The sequence below is a fragment of the Sminthopsis crassicaudata genome, chromosome 2, assembly GCF_048593235.1.
Source record: "Sminthopsis crassicaudata isolate SCR6 chromosome 2, ASM4859323v1, whole genome shotgun sequence".
Classification (NCBI taxonomy): Eukaryota; Metazoa; Chordata; class Mammalia; order Dasyuromorphia; family Dasyuridae; genus Sminthopsis; species Sminthopsis crassicaudata.
The window spans coordinates 138,602,284-138,615,645 of record NC_133618.1 but is presented as its reverse complement, the minus strand read 5'-3'; the positions used below and the strand labels follow the sequence as shown (position 1 = coordinate 138,615,645).

Below are 13,362 nucleotides of genomic sequence, written 5' to 3'. Positions count from 1 at the left end.
GAAAAAACAGAGACATGCCTTGGAATTGTTGTATCTGAGGCAAGTAGCAGCAATTGTAGGCCATGTACAATACCCAGAAGGCGCCCTTGGTAGGTAGATAAATTATGAGAAGAGGTAGAAAGAATCCCTGGGACATCCAGGAAGTCACTAGGGAGGCTGCACCGAACATCCCCCCCTCCCCCACTTTTTCCCAGGAAGCAGGGCATCTGGCTGCTTCCTATTTTAAATAACTATATTTGAGAATTTGGCATCTAAGCAGTCTAAATAAAGGAGGAGGTGGGAGTAGAGTAGGGGGGGGGTAACCCTTTAGCAAAGAAACAGATGATTTTGGAGAGATGGATAAAAGAGAAGAGGGCAGATGGAGAAGGGAATAAGCATTTCTATAGAGCCTTCTACATCCTGAGCCAAACTAAGTGTTTGTTTGTTTGGTTTGTTTTTGTTTTTGTTTTATAACAAATATTATCTCTCTACAACTGTGGAAAAGGTGATGTTATCATAAGTTGAGGAAACTGAGGCAAACAGAAAAGTTAAATAACTTGCCCAGGTTCACATAACTAAGAATTATTGAGGTTGAATTTAAGCCCAGTCTTCTTGATTCCAGGCCCTGTGCTCCATGAACTGCACCGACTAGTTGCCTCAGAAGGGAAGTGCATAATAGTTTAATAATTTCTCTCATACCTTCAAAGTATCATGCTAGAAGAGACTTTATTAAGGATCAGGAACTATTTTATTTTACAGTGGAGTTTTGTAAATTAAGGCCCCATTGAAGGGAATTAAATTTCTTAAATCCAAGGCTCATTTATGTCTCCCCAAAAGCAAAGGCTGAACTAAAGAAGAGTTGGACATGACAAATAAACACAACACATTATATACATACATATGCATGCACACATACATGTGTACATGTCCACATGAAATATAGATGCACATAGAGATACATATCTGTCTGTCTATACATTTATCTATCTATTCATATCTATCTATCTATCTATATCTATATCTATATATCTATATCTATGTATATATAGATAGATATAGATATATATCTGACTTACAAACTGTTAGAGCTACAAAAGAACAGCCAGGTGACTCTGTGGATGGACCACTTGACCTGGAGTTAGGAAGATTCATCTTTCCAGATTAGAATCCAGCCTCAGACATGAGACTGTGTGTGACTCTGGGCAAGTCCATTAACCCTGTCTGCTTCAGTTACCTCATCTATAAAATGAACTGGAGAAGGAAATGGCAAACCACCCCAGTATCTTTTGCCTTGTCTCCTCCCTCAGGACAAGTGGCTGAAGAGGGAAAGAGTGTTCTTTTAGTATTTCCAGATGTATCCTGGTCCTAAACTTACCCCATTTATGTTGAAGCCAAATTTGAGAAGGATAGAAGGGAGGATAAAACTTCAAGGAAAAGAAAAGTTCCCCTAGATGGAGTAGGGAAAGGGGATCCCTATGCAGGCATGAACTTCCACCAAGAGCTGAGACTGTAAAGGAAAAAAAAGAGAAGTAATTATTAAGCACCTTTTATAATTTACAAATTTTTATCTCATTATCTCCTCTGGAATATAGATGTTATTATTACCGTCATTTTAGAGTTGTGGAAACTGAAACAGGTGAAAGGTAAATGCCTTGTCTACAGACACACAACCAGTAACTATCTGAGGTCTCATTTGAACTCAGGTCTCTGACTCCAGGGCCAACCTTGAGCCACCTAACTTTTCTGTGTCCTTTTCCAGCATTATTCTATTTTTGTTATTGTTGTTCAACTGTTTCCATCACATTCAACTCTTTGTGACCCCATGTGGGGTTTTCTTAACAAAGATACTGAAGTGCTTTTCTATTTCCTTCTCCAGCTCATTTTACACGTGAGGAAACTGAGGCAAACAGGTTAAGGGACTTGTTCAGGGTCATATTATTACTAAGTATCTGGAGCTGATCTTCCTGACTTATGGTCCAGTGCTCTATTCACTCTGCTACCAGGCCAGCTATATAACCTCTATTCTCTAAAAAAGAGGATACAGGTTATTTCCTAAATCATGCTGGTCCTTGGGCTGCTGGGTTCCCATAGCATCTCCTTTCCCTTTTTCTACTAGAGAATATGCCATGAAGCACTCTCCAAACTATTGGCTCTAAAGGGACTGGTCTGCTTGTTCAGGTGTCCCTTTTTACCACTAGAGCTGCCCAAAGTTCATGTCCATCCAGCCAGCTGTGGTTTCCATCCTTTCTCTGCCTGCCCCACAAGATCCCACTAGGATTTGAACATTCCCACCCCTATTCTTGCCATTCTGTCACCCAGATGGGTCTCATCACACACTCCTCAGAAGTGGCCTTCCTTAGAGGACCACATGTATTTTTAGAGGTCCTTTTCAATTTCCCATCTTGGAGCAAATTTCCTATCCTTTCCAGGCCAAAGTACTAGTAATCTTAGGCTGGTTATGGCTGGGAGTAGATAAAAATTAAGGAGAAATGATTGCTATCTTCAAGCATTTAAAGGACTCTCACATGGAAAAGCAATTAGAACCCCAACTGATAAATGATCAAAGGATATTAACATACAGTTTTCATAAGATGAAATTAAAGCCATCTACAGTCATATGAAAAATGTTCTAAATTACTATTGATCAGAGAAATGCAAATTAAAACAACTCTGAGATACCACCTCACATCTCTCAGATCGGCTAAGATGACAGGAAAATATAATGATAAAGATTGGAGGGGATGTAGGAAAACTGGGATTCCAGTACATTATTGGTGGAGTTGTGAAATGATCCAACCATTCTGGAGAACAGTTTGGAACTATGCTCAAAGAGTTATTAAACTATGCATACCCTTTGACTCAGCAGTGCTATTACTGGGTCTCTATCCCAAGGATATCATAAGAAGGGAAAAGGACCCACATATGCAAAAATGTTTGTAGCAGCTCTTTTTGTGGTAGCAAAGAATTGGAAAATGAATAGATGCCCATTAATTGGGGAATGGCTGAATAAGTCGTGGTTTATGAAGGTAATGGAATATTATTATTCTATAAAAATAATGAATAGACTGGTTTTAATAAGACCTAGAAAGATTTACATGAACTGATGCTGAGCAAAACAAGCAGAATCAAGAATATATTGTACACAATAACAAGAAGAATATGCAATGATTAACTAGGAAAGACCTGGTTCTTCTCAGTGGTTCAGTGATTCAAAGCAATCCTCAAAGACTTTGGATGGAAAATGTCATCTGTATCCAAAAAAAAAAAAAAAAAGAAAGAAAGAAAGAAAGAAAGAAAAAGAAAAAGAAAAAAAGAATTAAGGAACCTGAAAGTAAATCAACACATGCTATATTTACTTCTTTTTTCTGTTGTTGTTGTTTTTTTTAATCTCTCCCATGGTTTTTCCCTTTCACTCTGATTTTTCTCTCCCAGCATGAATTCATAAAACAATGTGTGTTAAAACAAATAAAGAAACAAATGTTTAAAAAAAAAAAGGGGGGGGGGAAAGAAGGGGGAAAGCAATTAGAATTCTTTTTTGTAGTGTTCTAGTTGGTTTTTGGAGGTATCTGGACCAGACTTGTTAGAGTAATCACCAGGAGATAAAGTCTAAATTCGTTATTATCTTCTTCACAATCTAGTTTCCTTGCCTGGGGCTAAGCAGCTTTCTTGGAGGCCCTTCTGGAGTCTTGGTTTCAGTGGAGAAATGAAGGAGGACAGGCCTGCCACCATGGTGGTACGAGATGGAATGAATGAATCTGGTGAATTTGTTCCAGCTTATTTATATGCTCTATTATAATCAGATCATTTACAGTACATTGAGTATAAACCAATCATTATAGCACTAGGGAACCATCATTTGTTATAAGATTAAATCAATCATACTGAACTTAGAGAACTATTAATCATCATGCTAAACTAGATAACCATCCCTTATCAATTCTACTGACTAAACACCTTGTAAGAATCCTTGTTTCAGAGTTCTGGCACATAACACTATTTACTTGACTCCACAAGCTAGAAGAAACATTCCATCTACATGCCTTTTTGCTAGCCAACCCCATGCTTTTCTCAGTGCAGCCTCATGGAACTCATTCCCTTTAAGATGGCTCCACATAAAGCTTTTTAAAATCTCCTCAACTGTTAGTGCCTCTCAAATTACTTTGTGTTTTTCTGTATTTATTCTCTTTAAATCTTTATTTATACTTATGTAACAGTCTGTTCTCCTCAGACTTTGGCCACAGATGGTTAAACATCCATCAATTTGTTGTTTCCTCAATAAAGAGCAGACTCCTTACTAGGAGGGATGGTTTCATTCTTTTTATCCCCAGTACCCATGACAATGTCAGACATATGAGGGGTTAAAATGTACTTAATAAATAACTATTGATTAATTGATTTGGGATTGATCCAAGAAAAAAAAAAAACTTCCTATCAGAGATATATACAAATGGGATGGATTGCTCTGAGAGGGAGTCAGTTTCTCCTCATGAAAATTTTGCACTGAGACTGGGTGATAAAATAAATTATTTTAATATTCCAAATATACATTGTCTCAGTTCCTGGTTAGTATGTATGCTCACCTTAATCATGTGCATAACTGAATTCATTATGAATATAACTTTTGATTACATGAAAGAACTTTAAAACAGTAAGTTAATAATCCAAGCTCTAATTATCAATTAGCAAACATATATTAAATACCTGTTATATGACAGGTACTGGGCAAGATGCTAGGAATATCAAAACATGTACTCAAGGGCCTTAAATTTTATTAGGTGAGAAAACAAGTATATAAGTAAGAAGATAAAAAATATATTCAAAACAAATAAAAGGTGGAGAAAACCTACTGTGCTATATAAACTGTCAGGTTGTGCGCTATGTGTTTTTATAAATATTTTTACTACTCACAACTATCCTTGGAGGCAGGTACTATGATGTGTTCCCATTTTATAGTTTAGAAAACTGAAGCAAACAGAAGTTAGTTACTTGCCTAGAAACACAGAGTTAGTAAAACTGAGGCTAGATTTGAACTTGTCTTCCCGGCTCCAGGTCTCTCTATTCTACTCACCAGCTGACTCCAGATAATAAAAGATATGTAAAATATAATAAAATAAATTTTGGGAAGAAGTGTACAAGAACTTTGGGGAATCTGGAAAGTCTTCATGAGTTTTAACAGAACTAAAGTACTATAAGAGATAGATGGGGAAAAGGAAATAAATATGAGTGGGGAAGGAAATATAGCCAGAACAAAGGGACAGAAAAAGAAGATAGAATATCTTGAATGAGATAAGGAAGAACAAGGAGGAAAATTTGGCAGAACTTTTGAATGTAGGAAGAGAAGAGAGTAATGGATAATAAAACTGGAAAACAGGTTGTTTATTTTATGTTGACGTTGGATTTTGGAGGTATAGTCAAGGAACATTTATTAAATGTTTACTATTTGATGGGGGGGGGGGAGCAATCAGGTGGACAGTGGATAAAGAGCTGGGCCTGCCCATACAAAAGATTTGGACAATACTGAACAGCAACTTGTGAGAGGCATTGTGCTGATTACTCTGTGAGGAAGATCCCAAAGCAAAGGAACTCTCCTTGCTTCTTTTCTGATTCCCAAAGGACAAACTGCACAAAAACTATTTTCTATAGACCCAAATATACCATTTCAACTTCTCTCCCATTCCTATTTCCCCATCAAGAGTAGGGAGACTTTTTTCAATCTTGGGCTACTGGATGGAGGGCCATGTTGGGTAAGTTGAAGGCTACACAAGGAACAATTGAAAGTCATACAAACAAACAAACAAACAAAGCTTATTTTTACCTTTTTTTCTCTTAGAGCAATATAAAAGATTTAAAATTACTTGCTTTAAAAAATTACCAAAAAATTACAAAAGGGAGTCCATGGATTACATCTACCCACTTAAAAGTGAGTTAAGTTAGAACATTAAAATAAGAACATTTCTCAATTGGCAAATTGAACCAGTTAGAACTAGGTATGAACAAGGCTTAGACATTTCTTTAAAGACAACAAATGATCTTTCAATTAGGTGCAAAGAAAGTCTGTACTGAGTGGGTAAAGGGCTTGACCATGTCAAGGAGTTTATGTAAATACAGAAGGAAGTTCAATCTCTCTGAGTGTGAAGGGTCTGGGAGAGTGGAAGGAATTGAGACATCAAGAGCTGAGTTAGAAAGAATTGGCAGCAAAAAGGTAATACTTGAAAGGAAAAAGAAAATAGGACTGAACTCCAGCAGCGAAGTTAGAGAGAGAAAAGGGCTTTTGGTCTAGTAGAACCTCTGAGCACAAAACATGGGCTTATGCATGAGTTTTACCTTCTTTCTCAAAGACTGAAAGAAGTTCGAAAAAGAGGAGGATGACTTCCCTAACTTCTTCTGGTAGCTAGTATCAAATATGCAAGTAATCAAGGGAAAAAATTTAAGTATATATAAAAAGGATGTTTATTATATGCTCTTTTTCTTCTTTACACAAACATTTATAATAAGATGAATTTTTGTTTCAACCACAAAGAGGCCAGAGGTTAGCTAGAGATAAATCTAAGTATAAATTATGGCAAGAGCCAATCCTCTGCTGGGGGCTGGGAGTGATGGTAATCGTATTCCTAACTTTTTGTTTAAACTCCCTAAAGTGGCAAAGGAAAGAACTATATGGACCCAAGGATGATTGTATTTTCTTAGCCTTAAAATAAGCTAATTATTGTAGCAAGCTATTACAAACCTATAAAATTAAAAAAAAAAAAAAACAAAAAACCTCACACACGCAGCAAAGTCTACTTGAGGGAGCATTGCAGGAATAGGGGAAATGGAACAGAAAGGAAGAAAGAGAGATAAGGGGAAGGGAAGAGAGAAAACAGGCAAGAAAGGGGGGGGGAAGGAGAGAAACAAGGAGGTAGAGAGAGAAATACAGGAAAAAAGGAAGAGAAGAAAAGAGAAGGGAATGACTTTAGAAAAGCTTAAGGTAATCTTATGATTCACTTTGATAGCTGGGTTTTAGTGATCTTTCATTGGACATCTAACCCACCAGGAGTTTGCAGTATGCAAAGTTATAAAAGACAGTACTTGAAATCAAGATGTCTAAAAAGTAGTTAAGTGAAATATTAAGTATATAAAAACTTTCACGATAGTATGTGAAAAGTAAATCTGTTTGGTTGGATCGTAGACTGCATTAAGGAGAGTGATAAATAAGGGGTAGGTTTGAGGAAGACTGTGAGGAACTTTAAAGGCCAAAGGAATCTGTAACTGGACCTAAAGCCACCAGGAGCCACAGACATTTAGTGAATAAAGGGAAAGCATTACCTATCTGAGGTAACAAATCTAGAGCAGGCCCTCAGGGACAGTCTAGTCTAACCTCATTTAATAGATAAGGAAATAGAGGTCTAGAGAAAATAAGGGACTTGTCCAGTGTCACACAGGTCTTGCAGCATTTGAACCCAGGCCCTCTGAATCTACAGGCAGCACTAATTATTAATGTGGAATTAGATTGCATAGTGATAACGTTGTGAATTCTCCTCATTGGAAAAGGTCACTTGAAAGCTGGGTTCACTTGATCACAGGAGAGACATTCAAGCTTTCAGTAAATACTGGCCTAGATCCCTCTGCTTTCCCTTTCAGTTCTGAGATTCTAGGATTTTGATTCTATATTGTCTTATTTTTCAGATGACTGAACAAGATATAAGAAAATGACGTGAAACTATTTTCCCAGTTGTTTTCCTTCTCTTCACATCTCATCCTTTCTGAATTTTTTTTTTTTTGGTTTTATTTTTTCCTCTCTGTTCTAAGCCTGTCCTTTAATACACTGACTTTATGGCTTTTGATAATAGAAATTAGGGAGCAGAATAAAAGCAGGTAATCAACATTTAGAACACTTGGAGCAGAACTGAGAATGACCCACTTGAATGAATCCAAGTTCAGAAAGTTCCTGTTTCAGCCACTACCCTTAACTGCGGCACTTAGAGATCACATTTTGACGTTGCAAAGTGTTTGGCAAATATTATATTATTTAAACCTGTCAAGATATGAGGAGACACCCTGTTTTCCAGACCTAAGCAGGCTGTGCCCTGGGCATGGCATAACAACAATCCCTTGCACTTGCCCTCCGGATGATCTCAACCACGGCAACATCCCAGACTTGTTTCATACAATTACCGAGCAGCACCAGGTGTTCTCCGGCTCAGACAAGCACCTGCTGTGTGCCTGTTCTGCCAGCCCTGCTGTAAATCAGACTCGTCTCGTTGTGGCTGTCACCCTTCGTGGTCATCGGGGCCGCGGCTCCCTGCCCAGGTATAAATATCGAGATTTGGGTCCCCCTCTGGGAAAGGTACCTCCCCCCCTCCCCCCCTCACGTGCGCGTCTTTGCTTGCGAGCTGTTTCCCTCTCTTTGAAACTAAGCTTCTGTACGACACCTGACCCTCCAGTCTCTTATTGCTCTTCTGGAGGCTGCCAATCACGGCTTGTTGACCCGTCTGGTCCAGCTGACAACTCTCACTCTCCTTTTACTATCATTGGAGTTTTACAAGAAGGGAAACTGAGGCTGAGGGACTCCTTAGGGTTTCTCTCTTGTACAAAGGACTTGTTTAGGATCACAAGTTAATACAGAATTCGCGCTAACTTTCACGGAAGCGCTGAGACCGGAATGCCTGAGGGACTGCCGCGGATGTAGAGGTCTCCGGTACCGGAGATGGTCGGGCCGGCAGCCCCGCCCGGGGAACCTGATCAGTGACTGTCCGAGGAGTCACTTTGGGAGTAAGGGAGGTTCCCGCGGCCCCCCTCAGGCCCGGAGCGCTGCCGCCCGGTTCCGCGGATTTCACGGCCGTACGCTCAGAGGCAGCTGCTGCCGCGCCGGCAGTTTGGGACTTTCGGGAGACGGGGTGGGGCAGCCGAGCCTCCAGTCATCGGGGTGTGTGCGGCCCGGCCAGCGGAGGCAGGAGGGGGTTTAACCGCGTCGGTCCCGCCGAGCTCTGCCGCCGCGGTCCCGCCGCTCCTCTCCCGGCCTCCGCTCCCGGGCCGGCCGGAAAGCGCCCGCGTGTGGGTCATTTCCGCACAGGTGAGTCTGGGACTGTAAATCGGAGAGTCGGAGGGGAGCGGGGGTCCGGGAGGGAGAAAGGCGGGGCCGCACTGGGGGAGGAGAAGCGGTGCGCTGGCGGGTCCCGGCGCGTCCCGGGAGCGGGACTAGAAGTGGTGCTGGTGGCCGGGGCGGGGAGTCGGAAGCGAAGGGGGCCCGGACTGGATCAGCTTCATGCCCTTGGCGGAGGTCTGGGAGGCGGCACTCGGGGAGCAGAGACGGGAAGGGCGGCGGGAGTGGGAGAGTCCAGTCCCTTCTTCCCTTCACCTTCCGTAGCGTTCCGCCCCCCGCCCCCGGCGCTGGCGCTCGGACAGGCTCAGGTGTGCGCGAACGCCGGCAGGATGTGGCGGGCGGACCAGTGTCCGGTGTCAGACGTGTGGTGTCTGGTGTCCGCCGCCGCAGGCAGCGTGAGCGAGCCTCAGGTCCCGAAGGACGGGGGCGGGGGGAAGGGGCGGGGAGCGGCGGCGGCCGCCAGAGGTGGAGTGGAAGCCAGGAGGAAAGGTTGCAGAGGACTTCCCAAGCAGCCCGGGATCCAGTCCACAGGGGCGGCTCCGACGTGCCCACCCCGGGTTAGTGCTCGCGTGTGTGTGTGTGTGTGTGTGCGCGCGGATATATATGCACACAGGTAACTTATTCTGAACGAGCGAGGGGGTGCATTTGCAGGAGCTGGGTCATGGGTTCGAATTCTGCAGAGTGACAAGTCTCACTTTAGCACTTGCGTGAAGTTGAACAGGCTCCTCCTCCGGAGCACCTCTATTGCCTCGTCTGTAAGTCAGCATTTAGGGCTAAATCTCTAACGATCTTTTCCGTCCCCACCCCACTCCCCCGCACCCACACTCCCCCGGCGCCTCGCAGTTTGCTCCTGGGGGGCTCCAAACTCCTCACGCTGGGAACCCTCTCTCAGACGAAGGCCGGAGTTTTGCCGGGCCCCGTACTGTGGCACTGAATGTTCCCTGGGGCCCGCAGCCCGCGTGGGCGGCCTACGGGACGGAGAACTCGTACTTGTGGTGGGAAGCCGGCGGGCCGGGCCGGGCCGGACGGGCGTGGGCGGCGTTCTGAAGCTCGGCCAAGCCCCTGGGTAGCCAAAGCTGTGGCCCCGGGTGGGCGGCGGGAGGCCTTTCCTCACGTGGGGAGTCGTGGCCAGGCGCTCCGCCCGTCCTCGGGGGCTGCACTGAGAGGTTATAGGTGGACTCAGCCAGTGTGTGACTGAGCAGAGACCTGATCCAGCTTTTTCCAAGGCCTTGGCCGGCTGCCCATCCATAAGCTAGACTTCTTGGATTTAAAGTTGGCCCTTGCCCATAGCAGCCAGGTAGGAGCTACAAGCTAGTGTACGAGCGAAAACTTTATTAGAGACGGCTGTGTCATAAAGAACTTATGCAGAAAAATGCTCTTTGCATCCGGAGAAAGAACTGAGAGTGTGTATGTGTATATGTATGTATCTATTCATCCATCCATATAGACATGTGTCTAATGGTGGGGGGAGAGAGAAAAAAAAGGGATAAAAGAAAATTTCCTGATAATTTTGTTCTATATTTGAAAGGAATAGCAAGTTGTGCACAGTAGATTTATCTTTTTATTATATTATGTAATGAAAATGCTTGTTTTATTCCATAAATTAAAAAACAAGGTCGAAAAGAAAAGAAGGGGGAGAGAAGGGAGACAACAAGTTGAATGTAATAGAGCTGCAGTTTCAGATACAATCCTTATTTCTTTCAAATGGAAATGTTTGTGGGTGTCTTTCAAAAGCAGAATGACCAAAAAAACAAAAGACAAAAAGAGGGTGGGGAGGGAGAGGTTGAATTAATCTGTTTTGACTTGATCTCTGATTTATGAATTGACCCTGATCCTTGGAAAGACCTTTAAGTTCCTGAGTGTGAGTAATCTACTTTCTTCATGAATTACATAGCCAGGAGAAGACTCTTGGTTTAGAATGGTCAGGCTGCAGACACTCAGGCTTCTGCTGGCTGGACTTGTAACATTCCAGGGCCCAGGGTCACCTTCCAGCTCCCTTACTGGAAACCTTGGCAGAGTACGTCAGTGGGTCACTGTTTATCGGTGGGGAAAAGCCTTTGTAAATCACAGATCTGTTTCCTTATTTTTAAACTTCTCTCCTCACCTTAAGTATTTGGTATATATCATGTAAGTTAAATGTTGTTCTACACCTATTTCATAATGTCCCAGCTTTTTAGAGCAAGAAGCAGCCTTAGAAATCGTTTAGTTTCACCTCAGCTTGACCAGGTCATTTTGCAGAGGAGGAAAATGAAACTTTGAATTTTCTTGTTGTTTTTCAGTCTTATGTGACTCTTTGGGGTTTTCTTGGCAAAGACACTAGAATTTTTTTTTTCCTCCAGCTCATTTTACAGATGAAGAAACTGAAGTATATAAGCCTAAGTGATTTTTGCAGGATGGAGCAGCTAATAGGTGTCTGAGGCTGGATCTGAACTCAGAATGATGAGTCTTCCTGTTTCCTAGTCCACTCCATCTACCCTGTGTGCTGCCTAAAACCTTGAAAGATTTTACATAGACAATGGCTTGTCTATGGACACGGCTCATTAAGTATTTTCAAAATTTTATAATTGCTCCGTTTGAGGTCATCCATGAGGTCATGTTTGAGATCTGTTTGAGTAAGGATCAGAGGCAGTGTTGCTTGTCTTACTCTGAGCTACCTGTTCAGATTCCCAGAGCCTACTTCTCACTGTGCCTATCTCATATATAATAAATGTCCTCATTTGACCTTTGAGGAAACTTGGGGGCCTGTTAAGTGATTTGTCTAAGTGAAACTAAATTTTATAATTGTTCTCTCTTCCTGATTGTCTCATGTCTTATGGAAAAGATAGAGATGACATTTTATTAATTAAGTGGAGAAACTAAGGCACAAAGAATTCAAGTAATATATCTAGTCATGGATGGACTTTCTGCAAAAGTTTCTTATATAGACAAAAATCACAGGCTCAAACCCTCCTCGTCCCCCACCCCAGAATCTTAAAGGTTTGGGATAGATAAAATTTGAATGGAAGGAGTTGATGTAAGAAATAGAATACCATTCTTAATTATCTTTCAGTCTCTTCTAGCACCAAGGTTAATAAATGTTAAATGAATGAGTGAACAAATGGATGAGTAAAAGAGAAGATAATTAAAACTGGGACAAGGGAATTTAAAAGTCTGTAGAATTGAGGGGAAAAGGCAGGTTTCGGAGATACATTCAATAAATAAGATTATATTTTTCTGAATATATGTATGCATGTGGGAGGAAGCAGTCGGTATGGATGCTCTGCTGGAATTTTCACTTCTATTTTCCTGCTGATTCTCTCTACACATTTCTAGCACAAGGTATTTGTTATAAGATCATATATCTAGAGCACTAAAGAAACTTAGAAATTAACAAATCTAACCTCCTAACTTTACAGATTGGGAAACTGAGGTTTGTAGAAATTAAATTACTTGCTTAAGCACATAGCCAGGTAAGATCAAACCCAGGATCATTGACTCCAAATCCACCTTTCCAACAACTATGTTGCCTGTTGAATATGTTGCTGTCTATGGGCCTTTTTTGCCAGTGGGATATTGAGGTGATGAGGATGACAAAACTTTATATTGTACTTTTAGTTTTGCAAAACACTTTATATATATTATCTCATTTGATGCTCAAGACAATTCTAGGATATAGGTGTTATTATTATCTTCATTTTACAAATGAATCAATTGAGGCTCACAGACATTCAATGATTTGCTCAGGATCACACAGGAAGTTTGTTGGAGGAAATTTGAACTCAAGTCTCCCTGATTCCAGGATCAAGACTCCATGTACTTCACCATCTTAATTGCTGATAATTCTACTAATAAAAGACAAATTGTATGATTATGGCTTATAGTTTAACTCTCCAGATAAAGTAAAGCATACATCTGTCCCCTTCTTAAACATTTGCATAATCATTGACTTAGCATGTTTAATATTTAGCCACAGTCTAAAAAGCGTCATTGCCTGATCTGTTTGCTTTTAAGGAGTATTTTCTTTTTTTTTTTTAACTTAGATATTTTTTAATTTTCCCCAGTTATATGTAAAACAATTTTTATATTTATTTTTAATTTTAATTCTCTCATTTTCCCCCACCCCTATCCATTAGGAAGGCCCAGGTGAAGTTATGCAAAACATTTCATAAAAGTCATAAAACATAGATTCTCCACCCCACAAAAAGACACAATAAAATAAAGTTTAAAAAAGTATTGTTCAATAGAACAATCAGTTCTTTCTCTGGGTATGGATAGCTTCTTCTTTTTTTTTTTTTGCTAAGCCAATTGTGGTTAAGTGACTT

At 41.3% G+C, this 13,362-nt stretch overlaps 1 protein-coding gene across 4 annotated transcripts in view; it reads left to right on the top strand.

Annotated features, from left to right (window-relative positions):
- Positions 1–7,976: 7,976 nt before the first annotated feature.
- SH2D4A (SH2 domain containing 4A) overlaps positions 7,977–13,362 on the top strand; it is a 117,286-nt gene continuing 111,900 nt past the window's right edge. Inside the window, exon 1 of one of the 4 annotated variants that reach the window (XM_074287443.1) lies at positions 7,977–8,268. The gene's annotated coding sequence lies outside the window, so the exon portion shown is untranslated. Of the gene's footprint in view, positions 8,269–8,892; positions 9,032–9,531; positions 9,619–10,254; positions 10,359–13,362 lie in introns of those variants that run through there. The other 3 variants (XM_074287442.1, XM_074287441.1, XM_074287444.1) reach the window with 3 other exon arrangements.